General features: G+C 34.6%; 1 pseudogene; it reads left to right on the top strand.

Annotated features, from left to right (window-relative positions):
• The first annotated feature begins 1,460 nt into the window (after positions 1–1,460).
• LOC132110315 (E3 ubiquitin-protein ligase FANCL-like) lies at positions 1,461–17,613 on the top strand (annotated as a pseudogene).
• The last annotated feature ends 59 nt before the right edge of the window (positions 17,614–17,672 follow it).

The following is a 17,672-nucleotide window of genomic DNA, read 5'->3' as shown; positions in this document are numbered from 1 at the left end:
AGCACGCACACTTGACACTCTACACAAGCAATATACAATCACACACTCCAATACAGGGCTCTCAGCTGTAATGTTTACAAAGTTTCACGTTAAGCATTTTTCCATATAGAATAAACTGTCTACAACTCATTTATTTCACTGTCATTGTCCATTATGTGTTTTATTTATATAGGAGGAAAACGTTTAATGTACAATTTAACGCAGTGCGTTCTGTAGGCTACTCGTCTGCTTGCCTGTACGGAGTTGATCCTTTTAAAATCTCTTAATGCATCTCATAATGCACGTTCATATTTGCTGGTCTGTATATACGTTGAGTCAACAACAAGACATATAGGCTTGGCCTACTTGGTCTTTATCATCTTAGTCTGTTATTAGGCCACATTAAGCGTTTTGCTGTATGGGAGGACAAAGTTTGCGCATTGTGTTCATAGCCATCTGCTTGACTTGTAGTACATTAAATAATAACTATATATTGAATTTGGTATTTTAATTGAACTTAATATATCTTAATACATTATGCCATATTAAGTGTTTGTTTTTTTCTACAGGAGGAAAACGCTTAATGAAAGACTTTGTGCATTGCGTTCATATTCTGCTGTTCTGTGGCCACGGATTTGCTGGTCTTGTCTTTTTCTTGCAGGACCCTGTAAATTATAGTAGTAGGCCTACTAATTTAGTTTTAATCATTTAATCACCACCACAGCATCTTGTCTCCATTGGCAACATGCACGATTTGTGTTGATTGCAAGTGACGTCACAGGTAGCGAACAGTGCAAGTGGCGATTGCAAGTTACATTGTAATTTAGTTTATTTTTTCTTGTCTTCACCACCTGGCTACTGTTGCAAAAATTTGAGAGATTCAAACAAAAAGTTATCAACAAATAGAACAAAATAAAAAAAATAAAGACTGCAAGTGATGTCACGGAAGCTCAAGTGGAAGCTCAAGTGTCTGAGAGTGCAAGTCTGAGAATGCAAGTCTGAGAGTGCAAGTGCAAGTCTGCAGCCAGACCCTTCTCGTTTTTCTTGTATGTGATGTTCATTGAATGTTATATCTGTGTATATTGTCTTTGCCTTTTAATTAAGATAACAGAGAATGTAAACAACAAGGGTCAAGGGTCAACAAGGGATATGGTCATCTGTAAATATCATAAATAATTAAATAATAAAACTCAATTGCACTTATTTTGTAAGCAAAGATACTGTAAAATCAATTTCATATTTGTACTTTTTGATAAAGTTTTCAAATAGCTTTTAAATTAATGAAAAACTTTTTAATTCCAGTTTTGTGTATATAATATTGAGGCATTATAATTAAGTCACACATAAACAGTACATTTTTATTGTTGTGATTTTAACTTTTTTTATTTATACTTATATATAAATTCCAACAAATGTATTATTATTATTTAATTTTCTTGTGCTTGTCTTGATTGTTTTGCAGATTGCATTGTTGCTGCTAAATGAAACGGCTAGTTCATGGTTATCAACATATTGTGAAGCAGGTACAATAGGAAAAAGAAATACAGTACTTTGGAGCTATTTCTCATCATTATAGAAATACGTCTAAATTAACACACAATGTTTGGCATGGGGGAAAAAAGCTTTTTCCCTAGGCCTCTAGGGTAAAAAATATTAGATTTATGATTTGCCCTGCCTAGATTTATGCAGTACCCTAACTATTTAAAGTTCATTATTTTCTTATGAATTTAAAATGATTAATAATTAACTGTAATGGTCACTCTCATTAGTCAAATGGCAGGTGCTGGTTTTGGTTCTCTATGTTATACTTTAATCACAATATCTGTATTTATTTTCTTTGAACAGAGGTTACAGCATTCAGCTAATTTGATGGCTTTTATCCTGGAACTCAGGACAGTATTGGTAAATATCCTTAAAATTTTGCTGGATTTATCCTTGGGGTTGGACATTACCATATTCATGTTGACAAATGTTATACATGATGTAATGTTCAGCATCATATTACCATAATAAGCACATGAGTCCAGCAGATAGAATAAATGATTCTCATTAACAACTTGTCTATTATCAGGAAGTGGCATTGAAGAGCCAACCAGGATGTCAGTCTTTCTTACCGCCTGTTATGAACCCCTCTTTAGAATTAGTAGAGAAAAAGGGTTGCATGACATAAAGAAGGATACGTGAGACCTAAATGAAATGCTAGAACATTTATTCAAATAAACAAAACTAAGAAAACACGTATCATAACGAAATAAACCCCAAAATACTTCTACAAAAATTACCAAACTATGATAGACAGAAATGAACAACGAGACACTTCAAAATAGAAAAACAACAAAAAAACAACCACAAATTCCAATTAAGAAAAACAAAAAGAAAAGCAAGCTGTTTGCAGGTGAGTCTCCTCTCTCCTCCCTCACACCGTCATGCTCCGCTTCAGCATCCTTTATAGCGGCGTTCATCAACACGTACAATGAGTCGCAGGTGTGCAACGACGCGCAGGTGCACAGGGTGGACCTAGCAATCAAACTCAGACGCAGAAAAAGAAAGAAAAGTCAGGACGTTGTACATAGGAAACCCACAAGGCACAAGCCGTAACACCGCCTCAGTATTATTCCCAGCTGATAACAGAAATGGAGATCTTAGGATGGGATAAGTATGATGTTTTTAGTGGCCTAGTGCTTTTCACCTTGCATTGTGTTCTCTTTTAATTACATACAGTACAAATCTTGCATTACTGTAAACTTGTAGGACATTAATAGCACGCACTTCTGCAATCAACTATAGTTATAACAGTTTCATAAAAACAGCATGTTAGATTTCTTGCTTTGTAATAAAAGAGGCTAATGTTGTGTCTGTCAGCCATGTATCAAGCTGTGATTTCACTAGGCTTCTCATTTTCCACTTTCTATTAATGTCCAAAGATATAATTATGATATTAGCAAATGCAAATTGATCTAATTGGAGACCCACTCTCAAGTTTAATGGGGGAAATGTAGGCTGAAAAGTTAGGCTGGAAATAAGGTACACGTTTCAGACCTGAATTGCGGTCAGAAGTATTATACACCAGCACTATCTGTAAATGCACTTGAGATTAATTAAGATCCTTAATTCGTGTCTCTGTTAATAGCCTCAAGTCTGGCACAGTTGCAGACCCTGATTGGTTTAGGAAGGGGGACGTGCCGCAGAACCTGGTCATTTTAATGAGTTTTAGTTGCCTTGAAGAAGCCACATTTACTGTTAATTACTGTATAGATGGGGTCAGGTCTGTTCTCCCCTCTTATCCCTAGAATAGTTCAAAAGAGTTAGATATTTAGAAAACTACAAAACATTAGTCTCTGGCTGCTTTATAGTGCAGTCCAAGTATGCTATTTGGAATATTGCAGCAAAGCGTTAGGTCATAAGAAAATGAAACTTGAATATTTTGACTTTGATCCCATTTTGCCCCCATTTTACTGTGAGATATTGCGTTTGTCATCTGAAACGGTTCAGATTTTTTTTAGACAATTGGTGCATGGGAGCCGTGGTGAGAGGTTGTCACACCTTGCACATGTATGAGAGAGAAGCACGGGGCCTCTCACTGTGGTCTTTTAACACCCCGCCAAGATAATGACACCTGAGCAGGTTTCCTATTGGCTGGTCTTCCCACCATCTCACTTTAACCAGCAGTTATATCTTAAAACCCATGATCCCTGGTGGCACCTGTGAGAATGGAATAACTGTACTATTTTCAGCAGCTGGCTTTTTGCATATCTGGAAAGTTGTGACGAGAAGTCTTCGCTAAAGTGGCCTTGACGGTATTTGAGTTTGTGGTTTCCCCATCTAACTCTTCCGATTTTTTTTTTTTATATATAGCTTTACGCTTTCATCTATGGCCTGTTTGCATGCAAACATGCCAAATGTTCCTTTGCCATTTATGAGGGGAGCTGATTTTCTAGTTGCAAATATAATGCTCTCATCAATCCTCCCAGCAAGACATCAAGCCGTCAAGCTGTTTCAATCAACTGAGGTGAGTGCCAGCATGGCCCGATACTGTAGTGGGAGATCCCTGTAGAATGCAGAGTGGCTGAATGGGGTTCCAGCTCAGAAAAAAAACATCTAAATTTTGAGGAAATTAAAGATTGGTGTGATTTTGTGCCAAAAGCTCATGTAATTGAATGCGATGTGAAAGATTTATCCCATTGCTTCATGGGTTGTGAGAGAAAAACACAGAAAAAAAAGATAGTTTGTAGGTGGATCTGTCAATGTCTGCATCAAAAAGTCACCATTAATGGTTTTAGACTTAAAAATTTTATATGCATTCATAAAAACCTATAAAATAGCAGCTGTACATTTGTACATTACATTTGCATTCACTTAGCTTACATTCAGGCTTTCTGTCGGTAAAAAAAAAAAAGTCTTAATTTGACTTTCTACAAATTAAGGCCTTTAAATTATAATAGTCGTGACATTAAATGTTGCTTGCATTGCAAAACATTAATATCTTCCTCAGTATTGTGTCTTGCTTTAAAGGATAAATCCCATTGTCCTTAATTCTTGTTTTCTGGGAAATTAAACAAAATTTTACGCTTAAAACATGAGCAAATATCAGTTAGTGAGGTATGAGAACTTGTTTCCCTTTTGAATCAAATACATTTTCTGAGCGCATTGGCAGATATCGTACAACATTGTTCTTGTTTTAATTAAACTCAGTTAATTTTGATCAATTTCACAGAAAACAAAACTTTTTACGTCATTTTACTTCTCAAGTAAGTGTATCTTGATTTAAGCGTATTTTGACATTTGCAATAGAAAACAAATTAAAATAAAATAAAATTCAGGGCCAAATTAAATAAAAGAGTTTTTATGTGGATAGGGACAGAATGTGGAAATGTGATCCTGCAGTTTTAAGCAATGGGAACACTCATAGCAAAGTGTGCATGAATGGACTAACCGCGATATGCTGTTACACAACTCATAAATATGCTGCTGAAATGCATGTGTCATTTGTAGTGATGGAATTTTAGCTATAAATTAGGTGGCCTCTGTAGTCGATTCAAGACTTTCAGCACTGTTGGCTGGCAGAAATAATTGTGTAGGTCTGAAGAGCATCTTTAAATGAAGAAATCAACTAAAACCATTTGCGGTGCTATTGATCTGTTTTGGCAGACTGCTCTTCATCGATGCAGAGTTCCGCACACTCAAGCTGAAGGCAGAGGACTCTGCAGGTCGTCAACACGACATTACATTCAAGCTCAAGTCCGAGGTGAAGCCGAGGGTCAAGCCCTATTTTATTTCTTATTTCCTCTCATTTTTTATATTATGATCAGTTTTGCATGGTCCTTTTTTAAATGTTAGGTGATTAGCATTCATTAAAAAAAGGTTTTGTCAACTATGTCAGCACAATAATTTAGTATATATATATATATGTAAGATTTATTTATCTCTTATGCTTTTCAAGTCTGCAATAAAAACAGAAATACTGTGAAACATTTCTACAATTTAAGATAACCGTTTTGGTATAATACAATTTAAATAATAATTTAGTAATGGTGAATTTTTTAACAATTTTGAATGGTGTGTGTGTGTGTGTGTGTGTGTGTGTGTGTGTGTGTGTGTATATATAAATGTATGTGTGTGTAAATTTGCAAATTTCAGATTTTTGTGGGTCACAGATTGCTGGACTAGTTCACACAGCTTTCTGAATCAAGATCGTCAGACTCAGCTGGACTTCAGAAGGAGCAGAACTTTGGCTTAGTATCTAACTTTAAGCAGGTGGCACTAATGTACTGTGACTTTAAGATTATGTTGAAAGATGGAGCTGTGAGATTGTGGCAGGGACTGAAGGAGAGGTGAGAGAGTTTCCGGGGATGCCGTGGCACAGATAAGACCATGAGTGATCCTCATAAATTGATTACAGGGGCCACAGAAGAAGCAGAAAATTGTGGCGTGTGAGTGGTTTAGCCTGAAAGTCGGGCTGTTTGTGAGAGAGCTCTGCTTGGTATTGCAAGTGGTGACATGGTATAGATGCCAGTGTCTCCTTGCGGACACTGCACGGGATCCTGATGAGATTCAGCAGGGCGTGAGAAGCCTCCTGTGCCCACCTGCCCACCGGCCTGCTGGGTGCTAAAAATAGCTGTGATCTACCCACCTCACATCTGCTCATCTTTCCAGAGCCGGGCACCTTTCACAAGGCCCTCCGTCACCCAGGAACCAGTAAAGGCATTTCTGCTGCTGGCGGAAATATGGGTTGTGGGGTCATACAGATAGTCGTATAGGTGTGGTAAGTTTTCCTTTTAATTTTATTAGTAAGTGTATTATTAACATTTTTAACAGTATTTATATATTTATATATATATATATATATATATATATATATATATATATATATATATATATATGTATGTATGTATGTATGTATGTATATGATATGCACTGCTGTTTAGTATTCATATTATATACCATTGTCATTATTCCAAATCTCTGATCTCTGATGCTCTGATCCTTACCAAAATGAAGAACAATAGTTCCACAATCACTGTTTTTCAATTTGAATATATTTTAAAACCTAATTTATTCCTGTGATGGCAAAGTTGAATTTCCAGCAGCCATTACTCCAGTCTTTAGTGTTACATGATCCTTCAGAAAAAAAATCTACTGATTTGGTGCTCAGGGAACATTTCTTATTATCAATGTTAAAAACAGTTATGATGCTCAGTATTATTGTGGAAATTGTGACATTTTTGTTTTGTTTTCAGGAATATTTTGATGACTAGAAAGATCAAAAGAACAGCATTTATTTGAAATAGAGAGTGTAATGTTGTAATTCACTTAAAAAAATAATAATAAAAAAAAAAAAATCTCTTTTTTTCTTTTTCTTTTTTTTTGTGAGTTACTTTTTTTCTACTTTTACCACTTTACCATAATTTCAGTCAAATTGCCATTTTTGCCAAATAGATTAAAAGTAAAATATATATATATATATATATATATATATATATATATATATATATATATATATATATATATATAAATAATCTAAGCATGTTTATTTATTTATTTATTTATTTTTACTATGTGTTTCACTGAATAAGCACAAGGAAGGATGGTATTTAAAAATTGTGTACATAGCAAAACACAGTAATAAGCATTAATGCTTGCCTACATCTTACCTTTTACACTTTAATATTTGAAATACACCATTCCAGACTTCCATTAACATTTTTAATTGATAAAAGTAAGATGCATCTGATAAATTACTACTTGCTTACCATGTATACTATTTTAAACTTTGATTATATCGCTCTTTTTTTCTATCTTTTTAGTATCCAACTGAGGCCCCAGAATTTTCTGCAGATCTCCCTGTTCCATTGGTCTCGTGTTGACCTCTCAGGTAGTCATAAATTACTAAAAACATTTTGAACAGATCAAATTGTTATTGAAAACTTGATTTGGCATTTTATCATATTAACAAAATTATATATTTTTTTCGAAAACCATTCAATAACAATGTTTTTAATTAACAAAGTTTATTCATTTATAAAAAAAAAATTGGCATTTGAAGGTGTGTTTTTCTTGATAAAAGGTGTTCCGTTCTAACCACCACTTTGATGTCGATCCATAAAAAAAACAATAACACTCCTCACAAAGGCTCAAACTGTGCCAAATAAACTGACAGGATGGTGATCTGGAAAGCTACATATGTTCGCAGCCTCTAATGAGCCTCGACGAGTTTCCTCTTATGTATAACAATTAAAAGCGAGAATGGAGACCCATTTTTCACTGTCGTTTTCTTTTTATCATCGTCCTATGTTTTCGCCTCCTCCCCTGAAAAACAGGCTCCTCTTCACTCGTACGTTTGCTCCAATTACTTTGAGGTGGATGAAAGAGACTTGGCATATTGCAGAGCAGTGGTGTGAGTTAGGGAGGGTTGTGCATTGTGTTGGGTGAGGGATGGCAGTGGAACATGGCTCTCTGACAGAGAAGACCAGCTCAGCACATAGCAGCCTTCTGTCGACTGAAGTCCCGCTGTGCTGCTGATGTCTTGATGCATCTCCTCTGTTCAGGGAAGAGAAAGGCCTGTCTGCCTGCCTCACATACTTTTGAATGCGTAAAGATTACCTGCGCTCAACTGATTGTGTGTGTGTGAGAGAGTCAGTGAGTTTGTGAGTAATGTTATACGGATCAGGAGATTTGGCGGGGTGTGCTCTTTGTTTGGTGGCGGACACAGCAGTGCAGGTGTGTCTCAGCGGGATTTAAACTCAACCAGCCACCCAGCCCGACTCCTGGAGTGCACATAGAGAAACAATACTCACTGCATGAATTTTAACCCCCTCAGTCTGTTTCAAAAAATGAAATAGCATATACATAAAAAAGTTAAAGGTCGTAGATAAAATAGATAAATATCTTTAATAAAACGTGTGTGTGTGTGTGTGTATATATATATATATATATATATATATATACACACACACACACACACGTTTTATTAAAGATATTTATCTATTAGACATATACATATGATCTGAACTGAAAAATATAATTATTATATTCATATAAATATATTTATATATCACTTATTTCCTTTAGTTCCTTAGTAGATGCTTGACAAATAAACGAAAAAGCTGTTTATAAGATATTATTGTCATAAGAGATAACAATGTTGACATTCTTCTAATTATTATTATTATTATTATTATTATTTGTTTTGTTTTCCTAAACATGTCAACTACTAGAAATCTAAATGAAATGTAAATGATTTCCATTTAATTATGGAATATATTTACATCTATAATTTTATTTTATGAGCGCTAAATTATCTAAATTCCTTGTCAAAGGTATCCATTTATTAGCTATACTGATATACCAATGACCAATACTGTGTTATTGATTCAACCCTATACAATGATAATGAATGATTACCATATTCATGCACATTTATGTTTATATTGTACTCTTAAGGTACTGTTCTTCAAAGAATGGTAGTACTCATTAAGAGGTCATTTATGACATTTCCACTATGCATTGTGTGTTATAGATTTATATAATAATCATTTGTTTAGCCCAGCATTGCTTCGTTACGTGGTGGGCCCTTATCCATCACAATTATAGACTATGAGCATTAAAGAATATATATTTCTCTGTGTGCAATTATTGATTTATTTACTTGACACTTGTTCACTAAGTGACTGAAAATGCACCATTGAACATTATGAGGAGGGACCTAATTGCGAGAGTTAACAGAACAGTTAGCATGCTGTCACCTCACTGGGGAGGAATCCATTGTACCATTCCACATTTCGGGCACATTTCCAAGAGAAATTTGATTATGAGGACATCTCGCCTGCACCATATATTTAAATAAAAGCATAACTCTAATCACACAACCGGCATTAATTGGGAAATGATTGCTGCATCTTTGCACCTGTGCAATGCTAAATTGTGTGTGCTGTATTGGCACAATGACTCATCATATTTGTTTTATGCTATCCTTCCTATTTTGAAGCATCCTGTCCTGTGTGGCATCAGTAAAAAACTAATTCACATTAATATGTTCTAGTCGTAAGAAAGACACGATTTATCCTGATTAATGTGCAGGGTTTTTTTTTTTTTTTTTTTTTTTTTGGATTTTCCTATCTGCATATCCCTTGCCTGTCTAAAAAAAACCTGAAGTCATTTCATTTGTTTTGTTATGTTCAATTACGAGCTCTGGCTGCTCCATTCAGCTGTGACTCTGTGCTCTCCAATTTAACATGTATGGTAATGTATCAGAGAATCAAGCACATAATCAACATCAGCACACACAAATTATGTGACTAAAGAAAAATGCATGAGATCTCATCCTCTAAAGGCAGCTAGTCCTGTCCCTCTTAAATAAGCTGAAATTGGTTGTATTATGTTGTTGAGATATAACAGTGCTTCAAAATTACTGTCGACAAATGTGATTTAACATCTCACAATCTAAAATCAATCTAGTTTTCCTTTGAACCATAGCAAAAATATACATACCAATGAAAATACTCTATGTGCATATATATATATATATATATATATATATATATATATATATATATATATATATATATATATATATATATATATATATACATATATATATATAGTGTATCAGTTTAGATAATATTCAAAGTTTTGATGACAAAAAGTTCATTTCAGATGTTGCCTTTTTTGATGCTAAATAAACATATTCATATTTATTATCAATAAAAATAAAGCAGTGGTCGTGGCTTTGAGCAGAGAGGATCTGGTGTCCAGACTAAAGCATTCAGATTTTGGGCTGAGATTCAAGACGTTTAATTGGCAGCTTGGTGGAAAGCGAGGAGTGTGGGTCTGAGGTCACAGCGGTGTGGGTGACCTGTGCTCTCTCACTCTGACAGCATGGAGTGAAACAGGGCCAAAGCCCATCAGCTGTCAATCATCAGCTGTGATTTATGAGCGGTCATACTCAAACCATTAGCTCTGCCTCACCACTGGACAGCTCCAAAGGAAACAGAGGCCTACTGTGTTTGTGTATGTTAGAATTAGAGGAAGCCGTAATGCTGAACTGTAGATGGGTCGTCTGTGGTTCTCTGTGATCAAACGCTATTGCTGAATTTCTCTTGTTTGCTGATGAATGAGTTTTGGTCTTTTCCTGTTCAGTCACATTTTATATTTGATTTGTTCTTGGTTGGTGCTTTAATCAATGGTTTGTTGACAGGTAGTTGATGAAGACTTGGCAAGACTTCAGTGGGAATGTTTCTTTTTTCTTTTTCCTCTCCGAGTGTTGATGGCAGAGGGCTGAAGAGTTTGTATAAAGCAGTGATATGAAACCAGACATGTGGACAGTATCAACATTTTCCATATGTAGAAGTGTTCAGGAGTTATTAAAGACAGCCTAGGCAATGTCAGACAAAAAAAAAAAAAAAAAGAGAAAACAGAAATCAAGAGTTGCACACAAATTTAAAAGGATTCTATTTCTAGTGTCTAGGGACGGAAAAAACATTTAAGAGTACAACCACTGACCAAGAGGCTTCATGTCCCTTCAAACTGAAATGTTTGAGCCAATTGGATTTTAAATACAAAACAAAATCTAATATTAAAATATGATAATTGATTAATTGCATTAATATTGTTAATTGGCAAAAATAGTTTCAAATGCTGTGGCAGAAATAATGCACTCACATCACATATATAAATTTGGTCAATACAATCATTTCTCTCTTTCTGCAGATCATTTTAAATTGCTGTTTTCTAATAGATGTTATTGGTCCGATGGTTTTTTGATCAAAACTTGATCTTCTGGTAAAATGACAGACTTGTTTCTGCTGATGTATGGCCGACTTCTTCATTTAGTCCACAGGTCCCCATCCTGCACTTTTGTTCTTTTCTAATAATGTTACACTCGGATATAAGTCATACTATATGCCAGGAAGAAAAGATCTGATGCTATTTTCGTTTCCTTGCAACTTTTTAAAACTAAATATTCTATCATCACCTCCCTAATGTTGCCATTTGACTTTTATTTTGTGAAAAAAAAGCTCTTTCCCATGCAATGAAGATGCATGATGATCACTGGCTATCAAGTTTGGTTGCAGTTCTGTTTGTTTAACAATTTGGTTGAGTCTAGACCCCAGTGGGTAGATGTTTGTAATGTCTGATCAAACAAAAATGTAATATGCAAAAGAAAAAGTCATAGGGTACAGATGAAGATAGCAGGCTAATCAACTAAAGGTGAGGTCACATTTAAGACAGTTCAGCTCATTTTTGCAAGGGAAATTAACTTTTCGTCGAAATTAATGTTACAACACCTTAACAGTATGCTTAAACTAAAAAAAAAAAAAAAAAACAGAAAAAGAAAGTTAGACAGGTTTGGAATGACATGAGGGTGAAGAAAATATTAACAGATGTGGGTACTGGAACCTGAAAAACCCACAAAAGCAGACTCCATAAGAAGGATCGCCATCGGTAACATTACATTCATATTACAACATTTGAATCTCATTATTTGCAGATCAACCCCTACCCGTCCAACTATGCCCATCCACAATCATTTCCTGTGATATTAAGCTGCCATATCGCTGTTCTTCCCCAGGAAACAATGTCTCAATAAAGGTACAATTTGACCCCAGACACCTCAAAATAAAGCACATTTTTGCTTAATTTTGTTTTTTTTTTTGTCATCCCTGTATATATCTATTAAGTTAAATTTGAGAATAAATATATATTTTTTTTTCTTTGAAAGAATCTTCCTATAGCTTTAGTTTTTTTTATGGCTTGGAACTGCTCGCTTCCCTGCCTTCAAAAGAAACACTTATGTGTGTCTGTTATTCTCAATCTAAAAAAAAAATAAAGAAGAAAATAATGTGAATGAAATGCACAGAATGCATCCACGTCATTTCACGTGTAAATGACTAAGTTAGGCCTGACAATTTAACTGACTATCTAACTTACTCTCATGCATTAACAAGTAACGTGTCACCAGACAATTATTATTATGGAACTTTCTTTGCATATTGCCATTTGGTGCAATCTTGTGGTCACTGTCACAAAATAAACTGATACAAAATATGCAAATCACCATGACTGTTTATTGTTTGATAGGGCCCAGCGTATTTTACTTTTATTGTGTTTTATTAAACGTTGACTGAACATTCGATTGAAATCAACCAAGACCAACGCGAGCAGAGCCTGACGGGGTAAAAACATTGTTCTGAGAAAACCATACAAACATATTAAACCATACATAAAGGTTACCTACCAGCTCTTTGTTTGGTGTTTGTTGTTTTGTTTTTTTACAGTGGATTCTAATGGACTCCAGTGGACTAATCTTCAAAAATGACCTTGTTGTATAATTTATGACTTTTGAGTTCACCCTTCAGATTAGACTATAGAACTGTAGTGTTACTTGTTTAGGATTCAAAATGTTATTTGCTTTTAATTTATGTCATTATGTCCTTTTTGAGCAAGCATCTTATACATATATTAGACCAATTTGTCAAGTCTGCCTATGAAAAGCAATTATTATACCAGCAAACTCAAAATTGGATTAAAAATTAAACTAGGCTATAAATACTTGGATTATTATATTATTATATAGCCTAGTGTTTAGTTACTGATAGACAGTCAAAAAGACAAATTAATCAATATTTTATTTCTAACAATGTTTTATTTATTTATAAAATAATAACACACCACATATCCTCAAAAACAGTAACAGAAACACAGAAATGTCAGAAATAGCGCATGGATCTGTCACGTGATTAAGGAATGATTTGAACCCGAAGACTTGTCAGACAAGAGGTGAGTTTATCACAGACTGAAGACCCAGGCAAATAATTAATTAATATTTTCTGTATCTTAGGCCTATACAATTTTAGTTTTGTATAGTTTGTAGTGTGATCAACTTTTGCGTAAGTACTAGATGTGTTGGGGAAGTAACACGTAACATTTTAATTACATTTTGCTAAAATGAACGAAATAACTCGAAAAAAGATTTGTTCATTTTGCTGAACGCGACTCAAAAGTCCGAGTCGGTATAATGATCCGAACTTCCCATCACTTGTGTCTCAACTTCCCACACTTGATAAAGTAAAAGTCCAAGATCGCGACTAGCATTGTTTCTCTGACGACGCTGCACTTTTTTGAATCGCAAACTTCAGTAGAGTCTATAAAATGATTGGCCATAAAATGAACCAATCACAAGACATCTTATGGGGGGGGGGCACCTGGGGTGGCCAATCAAATTTTAGGGGGGGGCGGTGCCTCCCCTGGCCACCACATAGACCCGCCCCTGTTGCTCGGGGCTGAGCACAGTAGGCATTTTTCATATCTGCAAATCTCTCTGTTTATCTGCATACAGGTTTTATTACGGTTTCCTGCATGTGAGAGGCAGCGCGGATGTGAGAAACTTGTACCTCCCTCTCACGCTCTTGTTTTTCAATTACCTCCGTACATAAGTGCACGTGCTGTAAATGCTTTACTGCATTTAGACAGGACCGCTAGAGCTGGAGCGACCAAGCTGACAGCCCGCAATATGTTTGAGGAGCAGTGTGCTTTTAGATTTTGCATGAGATGGTGCTAAAATGGAGGTCAGTTTTCACTATTTAAGCCGCCGTGATTGCTTCTTTAAATCCAAGGTCATGCTTGGGTGACAATAGTACACAGAACACATTGTCGGTTGCCTAGCAATGTTATTCACTGATATTAAATCTACACTTCAGCAGTCAAGAATGTGGCAGGCACGGGCCCTCCGAGCGTGGGGTCAGACAGAAATATTGCTTTTTGCATGTACAAATGACAAACAGAGAGTGTGGCTATCACGTTCTTCCCAGGTTGATCTCTCGGGTGGAACAGCCATGATGAGCACGTTTTATTTGAATTATTTGAATATTTCCCTTTCTGTCAGAGTGTTCGTCACAATGGGAAATGCCCTGTTCTTTTTCCCGCTTTGCTGTGGCATTTCTTTGAGAGAATGGAGATTAGAGGTAAGAAATGATGCAGATTTGCATTGTCTGTCAGTGCTCTCCGATCAGGTGAGGAACGCTGAATGAGAGATGAGGTAGAGTTAATTGAAACTGCTCGGCTACATTAGGGGGGTGAGCGCTGTTCTTGCCTTCATATACAACACTCCCTCAGGCTTGTTTTTGCCATGCAGATTGATTGATATGATTTATGTTGATAGCATTTTTGTCCCTCAGTGCTTTGCAAACATTAGGAAGTCTAGTGTGGATTGCTATTACAAAAAACATAAATAAGTATGTATGTTTTAATGCTGAATCATTGAAGATGTGACAGAACCGATAACTGCTTACTTATTTTAACAATTGTCAATGAAAGTTAAAGGTTAAATGTACATACATGTCATTTTATTAAATAGTAAATAAAATAAAGTTGACATAATATATATATTAAATATATTAGTTTATTTAAATTAATGATTATGGATTCATACGGATATATTTGTAAACCATATACACTACCATTCAAAAATGTTTTTTTTTTTATTAATACTTTTATTCGACAGAAACACATTGAATTGATCAAAAGAGACTGTAAAGACATTTATAGAGTTAAAAAAGATTTGCATTTCAAATAAATACTGTTCTTTGAACTTTCTATTCATGGGGTGTATAACAGACTGTTTTTAACATTAGTGATAATAAGAATGTTTCTTGAGCACCAAATCAGCATATTAGAATGATTTCTGAAGGATCACGTTCTAACTGGAGTAATGGCTGCTGAACATTCAGCTTTGCTGATGATAAATTGCATTTTAAAATCTGTATTAAAATAAAGTTATATAATTGTTATAATAATTGTAATATTATTTGACAATATTACTGTTTTAATGTATTCTTGACCAAATAAGAGCAGTCTTGGTGAGCTTCTTCCATAAACAAAATCTTACCAAAAATATTAAAATATTGACTTTTGTCACTATTATTCTGTAATTATAACTTTCTTTCAGTTGTCACTCCTTTAATGGATGAGTTGAATGCTAATATGCATTTATGGTAAGCAAACAATTATATATTTCTGTTTGATTGCGACTACTTTTTTTCGAAGGAGGTTGAACATGATTAACGAGGAATAAAAGTGGATGTTTCGTATTTTAATGCAAATTTGCCATTTTATGTGCATGCCACACATATTGTTCAGTGGATATCTGTATTACAGTGTAAAATGAATCAGAAACCACATGGTGAGAATGTCTTGGCCCAGAATGTTGATTCTCACAGTGATAGCCTGGATTTTTTGGGGCAGTAATCACTGAGGTGTATTCATTATACCATCATGACTTGACTGTATGCGTTTAATTAGTGTATGAAGGTCTGATTTCTTTCTCTCCTCATAGGAACCCTGACTGCAGTGTCCTACAGAATATGAAGGATGTGTTGGAGATAGAATTTCCATTGCCTTACACCCACGAAAAATCTGTACATTGCATATTTTCATCTCATACACTGACACTTACAATTAGTTCCACAGCACCATCACATTTGAAGCTTGCAGGGTTTGTTTTTTTCACCTCGTTTTCTCTTTATGTTTTTATCATCGGGAGAGGTGGGTACGGATTTCCTTTAATTGGGTTGTTTACAGATAAGATCATTACAATAACAAAGGCGGCAGAATCTTCGGCGCTATCAAGAGCTGTTTAATCATAGATCCGCCATTTATCTTTTTTCCTTGTGTGCATTTTTTATGCTTTCTCTTTCTAAGCTCGGGGGTTGAAAGGGCGCAGTGTTTATTCACAGTCTGTACCACAGATTAATGCTTGACCATCATTAACATTCTGAAGCGAGAAAAAGTTTACTTGACCAGATGTTGAATTTTTTATCTTGCATCCTTTTAATGGATTGCTAAAAAAAATAAATAAATAAAAAAAACAAGCCTCTAATTATCTAAACAGCAATATGCAAACACGGAGAGTGGAGGAGAAGAGAGCAGAAGCATTTATTTGTATAATTATATATGTATAATTATTCGTATAATTAGTATATATATATATATATATATATATATATATATATATATATATATATATATATATATATATATATTCACCATTAACGCATTCAACATTAACAGTGATTATTTACTCACCATTGTGTAATTCCCAACCTGTATGACTTCAGAATGACTAAAGAAATTTTGTTTCAATGTACATTACTGGTCATTATTTACCAACCTTGCAATGAATGGAGACTGAATTAAAATTAAGATGAAAAAAAAAGCAGTCCATACTTCCTACGAAGATTTTTAAAACTTAGAGTGAAGTACGAAATATATATATATTTTTTTTGCTGAATATTTTCGTTGAATCAGTTCATCCAGTTCACAAAACCAATCTGAATGATTAATTAGCAAATTCAGCTCAATGACTAGGTGGCCAAGGCAAGCTTTTCTAAATGTTCAATTTGTATCTTATATTTATATTTTATTACCGCTTTAATTAAATTACATACATTTTAGTTTTAATTGTCATCAATTCTGCTTACTGGAAAGGAATGTTATCAGTTTAAAAGCTATCTAGCTTCAAAAGACGGGATATATTATATGAGTGGACTACTTTTATGATGCTGCTTTTATACACATCTTTTATGAAAATTAAAAGATTCTATCCACATTCGTTGTAATATACTGTAAGAATAACTGCTAGATTTGTCAGAATTTCTCCTTTTGTTCTCCAAAGAAAAATAGAAAATCCTCCAGATCTGAAACAACACAAAGATGAGTAAATGACGACAGATATGTCATTACTGGATACACTAAGATTTTTCCTTTATTGAAAGCTTATCTCAATTTGTTGTTGTGTACAGAGTTTCAGTGTTGATGTGGCATCTGCTACTCTAATCGACTTGAGTCAGCTATTCCAGATCAGGTCTGCAATGACCTGCGCTGTGGCCAGCCTTTCCATCAAGTGTGTCTTTATGATCAGAAACAATGACCCTCAGCCCATACAAACAAAAGTTTAACAGTAAATGACAGAACAAATATAGACTACCATGCTAAGACCAGTATGCAATTTTCTAAAGTTTTTAGTTGTTATAGTATTTATTTAATATTTTATTGATTTATCTGTCTTCACAGTGCCTGAACAGTCGATAAAGCTTCAGTATTGTGTTTGGAGAATGTCCTTACTGCAGCAAGGTGACTTAATCACAAAAACACATAAGACACACAATAAAAATAAAAAATAAAAAATAAAAATAAAAAAT

This window comes from Carassius carassius, chromosome 30 (assembly GCF_963082965.1).
Source record: "Carassius carassius chromosome 30, fCarCar2.1, whole genome shotgun sequence".
In the NCBI taxonomy this organism is placed as follows: Eukaryota; Metazoa; Chordata; class Actinopteri; order Cypriniformes; family Cyprinidae; genus Carassius; species Carassius carassius.
This window is presented reverse-complemented; position numbering and strand designations above follow the sequence as displayed.